Genomic DNA, 10,036 nt, shown 5'->3' with positions numbered 1-10,036 from the left:
AGCTAGCATAAGTTTTTTAGAAAATATATCGATAGCACACATCCGTATGAATAACAAATGAATCATTTCGACGTGAAGTAATATTTATTCATGACATTTGTAGTTATAAAATGAATAACTATAACTAATGCTTTAACTATAACAGACGACATATGATCAATAGCGATAACTCATGTATCGTTGTAATATAAGAATGTGTAATACATCTATCATAATGTTCTCCACAATAAAAGTTGTGAATATTGCAGAATAACGGTGAACATCATACTTCAATATTGACATAATGGCTTTTGGGAGATATTACATTTTACACATTTTGAATTTAATGGTAAGACTATAACACTATTTAAAAACTTTTTTGAGTAATTAATACAGTTATTGTATATCATTCAAAAATCAACTATCAATAGATTACATAATAATTATCACTGTTACAATTTTTATACTAAAAATAATCTTGATAATATAGATAATACTAATAATAGATACTATAGATATTTAAACAGAAGCTTTTTTGATTTATCTGTCTAAATATTATTTTACTATAAATTTTCGAAAGTAACAATTTGAACGTCCCAGACAAAAAGGATTTAAATACTATATAACAATACGTAAAACCAAATACATAATATTGTTAAGCAATTTCTAATAATAATTATTAGAAATTATTATTATAAATAAGGTGTATCCACGGACCGTTTTACACTTTAGACTTTGATAGAGTACAAAAATCTATTCAAAAGCATTTCATAGCTATTCGATAATAAAGCATTGAATGTCTTATTATTTTTTTCAAAATCTTTTTAAGAACAACTTTTACCTTCGATTTTTATTTTACATAATCATTGAAATTGCCTATACAGAACCCCTTAAACCTCATTACTATTGTAGCACTCTTCATATATAAAATATACCTACTACATAATTCATTCATGAACAATGTACTACGTAAAAACTTACATAAAATATACATCAATAAATATTTATTCCCTATTAAAATTAGTTTTAAATCTGCAATTCGTTTTTATATCATTCGTTTAATATTATATTAGGTTTTAACATTGAATTGCTCTATACAATATTTATTGTATTTTTACAATACACTTATTTTTAAACATTTTCAGAATATTAGAATATTCCAAAGAAATCCAATAGTTTAAATTGATAATGTGTAAGAAATATAGTATTATATATAAATATATTTCCATAAACAAATATCAAGTAAAAAGTGTTCGATTTTATCCACCAATTTATTTAAATTTCGAAGAAAATATTAAAATGTATCAAATAATAATAGAAATTAGTGTAATTATTATTTTGTATTGTTAATTCGATAATTATTTTAAAGTCTTATAGCGTTATTATGTGCAATTTAATTATAGTTATAGTCGTAATGTAACTATTTACTTTATAAGACGTAACCATATGTTTTATATTATTATTAATAAATCAATTTATAATTATAGTATACCAAATAATCAAAAACGTACTACGTTTACAATAAGAGAGAAAAAAGTTCCTTCCATTTCTTATATGACAAAAAGCAACTTAAAATTGTACGTTACAGTCGCAAAATAATTCACATCCATTAATGTTAATAATAAAATAGGTTTGTTCAAAAAGATTACCAGTTTTCTTTTTTTTTTAAAAAATATAAAGATACAAATACGTTTATAAATATCTAAAGTACTAACCGAACTATGTTTAAGGCTATATATTTATTGATTTTGACTGATTCTGAAATCGAGAATATATTCGTCCATATAAGAACAAATGTAATTTGTGTTTTATAAAGTCAAAGAATTAGTCTTTTTGGATTGCACAATTACAATACAATTGGATCTCAAAAACACATGTTAGGTATATCATAAACTGCGAGGAATAAATAATTTCATTTGTAGCTCTATAGAAAAAAAAATCAAAGCATTTTTACTGTAAACTTCTTCCGTACCACTCACGGTGCTTATGTTGTACTAATACATTAATAAACGATAAACAGTTAAATTTTATTATTGGTTATTTAACGATTACGTTTTCATGGCAATATTAGGTACAATTAAGCTTTGTATTCGTGTCGATTTACCTCTACACGTTTACGCGGATGAACGGTTCCATGTCAAATCGATCACATGGATTAGTCGCCTATTATAAGAATAACGTAATTTAATCGCAATTATAATCAAAATAGATATTTGAACGCAATAGAACGTTCCTATCGTTGTTGTTTTGATTGGTAAATTTACCGTGCAATCATTAGTCGGAAAAGGTGAACAATTCTTATTATTTTCTGAATCGGTTCACTTTTTAACGCTTTCGTAGATTGATATGATAGTATATTTCCTTTTTAAAAAATATCAAAGTTGTCGGCAGTAAATACTTCAAAATGTATAATCATAATGTCGTTGTTAATGCATTAAAAATATAAATGGAAATTTATCAATTTTTTTCTCACTATTACAGTGATTTCAGAAACGTCACTGTGATAGAGGATAAGGGATTTACTATTTTAATAAAATCTTTACATTCAAAAGAAAAATGCTTCTCATACTTTGTACATAAATTTAAAATTTTTTCTTTTGAATTTTTAATCCTATGTACCGAATCTCGAGAGAAGACTATTACGGTAAGCCGACTCAATTATAACAATGGTTCTCAACCTTTTCGCTGTCATGAATCAGTAAATTACTTATTAAGTAGGACATGTCCCTTATAGAGTTTTTATTCAAAAATATCAAAAACTATTCCTTTTTTCTTAGTTCTGATCACACGTTTATTTATTAAATTTAAAAAATATTAAAATGTATATAAATATCTATTACATTATCGATATATCAATATAACCATACAAAATAAATATAAAATAAGTATAATTATTTAAGTAAAAATTAATGAAATCATTGTTCTCGTTTTATTTTGACAACTTTATCTATTCTTGATTCCATTGAAGTAGTCGAAATCAAGCGTAGACTATTTATGACACAAAGCTTATTCCTGGTTTAAGTTTTTATATGCGTCATTCCGAAAAATCCAGCTTCCCACAAACACATAAAAGAAAATGGAAGTAAAATATTCATCGCTCTTTCGAACAGTACGAAATACTCGTCCAACAACTTAAAATTTGCTCAGGGATATTGATTTAGATTGTAGACCAATTTCGATAACTCAAATAAAAGGTCTTCAGATCTTCCTCTTTTAAGCCCAATTTGTGTTGTGAGTTCGTTACAAACGGATATTTTATAATAATAAGGTACAGACAGTATCGTTAAAAATATTCGTCTATAAATTAATGCCAAACGTTTGGTTGAGATTACTAAAGAGTTCATTAGATACTACAATAGTTTGATTCAAATGACAATTCAATTTGGTAAAAATAGGCATTATGTTTGAAATAAAGTCCCAAAGATTAGCTAATAGAACAGTTAGTTATTGTAAAAACACAATATCCACAACGAACGACTGCCTTATTTTCCACTTATTTTCGACTGCCGCTTTTCCATATGCTGCAGAACCCGACGCTCGTTGATTACCACTCGTATGTTATACGCGGTTATTGGTTAGCGGCTACGAAACTACTATCGTGCATATTTCAATGCATTATTATTTTATTTTGATAAAAGTACCTTTTTTTCTTCTAAACGATATTATACGTGTTTCTGAACGAACCACCGACGAAAAATGTAAACTTTTCACCACGCTGTAGCAATAGTTTTATTAATGCCATTGCCGTGTCGCTTGCGCAGTGCAGTTCTTACTCTTGATGTAAATAAAAAGTCTCCCCAAGTTTGGTATCATTGATAATATCCTTACAATCATAAATTAATTGTGTTTAAATGCTTTCAATTACCTACTATAATTTATTTTTTATCACTAAGCATAAGTTTCTTAATATTCTTCATATTGTTTGCAATCAAATTTTTAAACATGACATTTTTTGTAAACTGTTTTAACAGTACATTTTTTTTTTTTTATTGTTTTATTATTATATGTTTATTTGTATGTATAATTATGAAATTATTTCTAATATAATATAAAATGTAAATATTATAAAAATAACAAATTGAAATATAAGTTTATTAAAAACAATAATTTTTGTAGTTTTTTATATATATTTATTTATAATTAATAATGGATTATACTGAGCATGATCATGTAGGGACCCAAATGAAAAATGTAATTATTTTGTAATTACATGTCACAAATAAAAACAGAATTTAGAAAAATAACAATAAATAATACAAATTTTACAATATGGTACTGGTTAAATTAACACAAATATATTATAAAATGTAATAAAAAATGCATGTAATGATCTTATTATGCTATAAAAAGTACATAATTATTTTGTAGGTTTAATAAAATAAAATTTTTTATTTGTATGAGAAAAATCAGTACCAATACCGAAAATAGTGTTTTAATTACCAAATTTTTGATAAGTATTGCAAAATAATTAGTAATTAATTAATTTTTGTTAGTAACATTTGACATATATGAATGCATAGATATAACCATAAAACACGGTAACCTCTACCAAAGTCAGGTAACATAAAGTACATAGTAAATTTTAGTAAACTTTTGTTGTCACAGAAGCAACCAAAAACATTAATTTAATTTACAATATTTTAGTGTTGACACCGTATATATATATATATATAGTGTATTCCACCGTAACAATAGTTAAAATTACCAAATATTTTTTTCTGTGTAGATTTTGACAAAATAAAGAAAAACTATTATTTAAAATCTCTTAAATTTTTATAGGTTAAAGTGTATACTATTTTAAATTTTATACTGATTGAAAATTGGATACAAGATTATGTAAAAAAAATTACTGACAATTTGTAAAACAGATTTATAAACGCTACAAAGGGAATTTTAATATTTTCTACTTTTATTTTAGGAAATGTAATTTCAATAAATTTGCATTAAACAATATTAGTTATTTAGTTACAGACATTTTATAGTTTTAAAATATTTTTATTAAGTTTATGCTGTTTATAAGCACTTGACATTTTAAATTTTCCCAAATTTATATTTCCTTTTTTTTATTTTTGGTGAAAGTTAGAACATCAAAATTTTAACGTACCCTATTAAAAAATTTGGTTTTTTATCTTATCAATTATTATCTCTCGACCGTAGAGTCAATTCAATCCTTTTTGATTTTCTAATTTAATGTAAAAAGTAAAAATAGGTATAGTTTTTGGATCTTCTACTCTGGAACAAACAACATATAGTTTATCATACATAAAACATAAACTTTTTAAACATCAATGCTGTCAATGCTCAGTTGACTGTAAAAAAATATTTATAAAAATACAGTCTTTGAGTTGATTATCATCTTAAAAGCAACATTCAGGGGAACTGTAGTCGTTTGAATTTGGAAGGCAAATCAATGGAAATAATTGGAATGTGTGAAATCAACACATTTTTTTTTAAATTTCCTATTAATTATTGTTGCCTCAATCCCATTTGGTATCAGTTTTTTCAAAACGTTCCGTTTCATAGCTTTGACGTGTTGGGATTCCGCGGGGAGTATTGGTGAGACAACTTTTAATGACAACAGTGTGATGACATTTCAAAAGGCTAAAAAATACAACTAAAAAAAATTTGACATATGCCAACAAAAATAATAATAAATAATAACTGTTTTTTATTTCATCTGTGTTACCAAAGAAGTACCACCCATACTCACCCACTATCCATATTTACCTACTACTTTTGCTACTTACCCATCGCCATAGATAGGGGTGGTAATTAAATGGGGTAGGTATGTTAAACTAATAGGTTAGACTAGTGATTTATTTGATTGGATAAGTATGGATGGATGTGTATGTGAGTTGGTTAGCTAGATAGATCGCAAAAATATAAAAAGTTCTCTGATAATTATAAAAAGGTACCGAAAATGCCTAAAAAGTTTGGGTAGTAGTAGTGAGCTATTGTAAAATGTAAACTTATTATAATCTTCTTCAAACAACGTAGATAATTTTATGAAAAGTTTCGTAAAAATCGATCTAGTAATTTTTAAGACTATTAATCTCAGATATAACAACATCCATTTATATATATAAAGATAAAAAATTGTAAAATATTATAATAAATACAAATCGTATTTATTAATACAATTCTCTTTTTTCCTCGTTTAACACTTAAATTGTGTTGATTGAATTTATTAGGTCCAACTCGATGTGCTTTATTGATTTTATTTGTCTTGGTTTGATTTTGATTTGTTGACTTAATGCAAAAGAAAATAAAATTTAAGCTTTCATATTTATTAAATGTTCAAAATAATTTATTGATTTTATATTTCTCGTTAAGAAAATTTAATAATTTTAAATTAAACGAATAACTAATCTAAAATAGCATAGACAAGATTAACAGTATTACGCGTACAATCAAGTGTATTTATAATTTATGTATATTATATATTCATACGCGCTTATACGCTTATACGCCTCCTCAGTCCTTACCTTGGATAAACCGCTTACAGCTATTATAAAATATGCTCGAAATTATTTTAGCGAATAAATTAATTAATATTTTTTAACGAATTTCTAACCCGCAGTGTGATTATTGTTTTAGACATCTCGAACTAATCAATGAACGTGTTATTTCGACCTCTAAATAAAAAATGCTAGTGTATTTGTGTGTTTTAATGTTTCTCCATTTTACCGTAACAAAGAATAGCCGCAGAATGTTTGTACGCATGTCCACATCGGCCAATTATTAACACGGCAGACAAACCAACGAATTTGGATGCAAGCTCTCAGTGTCATCCTCTCTATATTATTATTATTACTATTTTTTTTTTTTTTTTTTACGGAAAAGTAACAGGGAACCGAAATTGTTTACAGGTATATGTGAACAATATTATTCGAAAATTATACCGTTGTGTATTTTGTCGCAGAAACCCGAATGTACGGTGTGGAACCTATTAGCCCGGTCATTAAATATTCATGGATTTATGAAAACCGTGCGATGGCTCACTCGAATACATACGAGTTAGCGAATTATTTTACGGAAAACACACTTTTTATAAGTCATTGTATGGCAAAGAACCCAGCCGGAGAAAATTTACAGGCTCGTTGTATTATTCTGCCTAACAATAATTTATGAAACTCTATTCGTATATATATATATATATATATATATATATATATATATATATACGAATATATAAATTTATATAGGATGTGAAACCTTTCGGCGACACATGTATAGTATACATGTGCATGTGGTGTTTAAAGAATAATGATAGATTCTGATAATAATAATTGAAAATTTGTTAATATTATCTCCAGTTTGCACTTTCCGGAAGGAACCATATATATATATATATATATATTTACGTGTGCGTATTTATCCATGTGAAATGAAGTGAAATTGATTATATTACAATATAATTTAAGGAATACATCTTATATATTATTATTATTATAATTAGTATTATTGTTATCAATCACAGAATATCATAAATGTGCAGGAATATACTCGTATAATACAAGTATGTTCAATTTCGATCGGGTTTAAGCCTACGATAATATTACGCGTAATATTATATACAACATCTATCCATAAGTAATAAATAGAATGATATTAAAAAATGCAACTATATGAAACCAGTGATTATATTTCCGTGATGGTATATTATTACAATATAATAAGACAGAAATTTGATAAAATTTTAATGCATATGATTAACTATTTTGTTTCATAGAAACTATTGTAAACCTTGTTCTTATACTGAAAATAATTTTTTTTTTCGTTTTCATTTCTGTGTTTTTATTTAACATCTACAATATTTCTCTGTTTCATGACTTAATCCAAAAAAAAAGTGATTTTTTTTTTTTTTTGCGAACGAAATAAATGAACTATTTTCAGTGGATTAATTTACTATGTGAAACACATCAGTAGATTTTAAACATGAAAACCAAATATATGAAATTAACATGAAAATTATTATTATATTAGGTATTATACAAATACATGTTAATGATACAAATATCATCGAAATAGAGGAATAAGTTTTTCGTTTAACGTAGATTTAAAAAAAAAAATGTATATTAATACACGATTTTAAACATCAAACACAGATGTGATAATGCAAGCAAATTTAAATTGATGCGCTTTTCAATAATGCAAGAAAATGATGTATGTATTTACTAGGCAAATTATTATATACGTTTTGAATCGATTATTTTAAATTGACTACCTCATAAATAACTCATACAGCATTTGTCAATCATAAAGATCGAAATTATATTTATATACGAATGGAATTGAATTATTTAAAATAAAAACGTTTTACAATATTTAATATATATATTTGATTTTTTATGTTGAACCTAAAATATGTAATAAAAATTTATAAAAATTCGAACACAAATATTTAAAACTGTATAAATGTATAATACTTAACTAAATATTTAAAAACGTAAAACCAATGGATATTGAACATTCATCAAATATTTTAATTTTTTTTTAAATATTAAAATAATATATCTATGATGTGTGTGAATATGACAAATGTTGTATTCCAATGCATCAAAGCTTATCCTGCACACATACGCATGGATAATTGTGAACTTTGGACCATTTTGAGCATTTGATGTAAAATCGAAAAGCTAAAGCTAGTCTTGAACATATTTTGTTAAAAGTGGCACTTTTTGGCGCTTAAAGTCCAGGGGACTGAGTCTTTTTACGTACACTCCATTAACCTCAATGGTATTCATGCACGAAAAACGGTAGATATTTAATGGAACTCAAAACTCTTTTGATTGATATAGATTTTTTCAAACTCAGAAATGATTCACGAATTTTCTTTCCCGGCAATCTCTATTGATGTGAATAATACACAATACGTATAATTATAATATAGTGATTGGAATCGTTGTGTCACAGTTCACTAAACTTCGCATTCGTACTATTATGATTTATATATTTATGCAGTTAATAATTGAGAGAAAATGTAATTTATTCAATAAAAATGCTCATTAAAAATAATTAAAAACATTAGAAAATAGTATTAATGCAGTAGCTATAGAAATTATTTAAATTGTATAGAATCATTATCCAACAGTTCAAATTAAAATAATATGTTTATAAAATTAAATAAAAGAAACCTTTATTAAAAAAAATTGTCAAAACAAATTAAAAGAGTCTTTAATACAACCAGCTTATAAAATTGGTTTTTTATTTCATTTTTTTATTTTATAATATAGTACATTTTTAATTTTGATTCGGAAAAGTTTAATATTCATTTTATGATTAAACATTTTTTAGTTACAGCTTTCCTCTAAAATTGTTTGCAAATGAAAAATTATTTTTTTTTTTTTTTTTCTAAATAATTAATCTCTCAAGATTTATTGAATTATTTAAAAAATAATAATAATTCAGTGAAATTCAAAACGGACTGTTTTTAAAACATTGAATAAAGTATTATATAATAAAATGCTCGGTTAAAATTCGACATTTTAAAGCCTGCCTACATATTTTTAAAAAAATATATTTGTTGTTCGATTTAATTATTATTAATTTTAAGTATTAAATATTAGAGTTTTGATTCTATTACATATGAAATTTTTAATTATTACTAATTTCTGTTATTGAGCTCAGATAAATACTTTTTTAACGAAATAAAAATAGAGATAGTGAATCAAAAATCTATTTAGATAAAGATAAAAATAAAATCAACTAAAATTATCTTTATAAAAAATATAAAATAATCTAAATAAAAAGCATCAATTTTTAAAAATAATCTGTATTTATTTGAAGCGTTTGAAATGTGTTTATTTATTGAGAATAAAAAAATTTAGATAAAAATTTGATAATATATATTTATTTCTGAATCTCATTGAGGCGTTGACGCTATCTGATATAAAACCGTTCGTGATGGAAAAACACTAGCGAAAAGTTATTGGTGGTAGGTAGGAAATAGGTTAAAAAATAAAAAGATAAAAAAATAATTTGATGATTGTTTTAATTATATTGTAACTAATGTTTTTATGGTACACAAAATACAATTGGATGGGGAAAAAAACCA

The sequence above is a fragment of the Sipha flava genome, unplaced genomic scaffold (assembly GCF_003268045.1).
Source record: "Sipha flava isolate LNK unplaced genomic scaffold, YSA_version1 118_pilon_pilon, whole genome shotgun sequence".
Lineage (NCBI taxonomy): Eukaryota > Metazoa > Arthropoda > Insecta > Hemiptera > Aphididae > Sipha > Sipha flava.
This window is presented reverse-complemented; position numbering follows the sequence as displayed.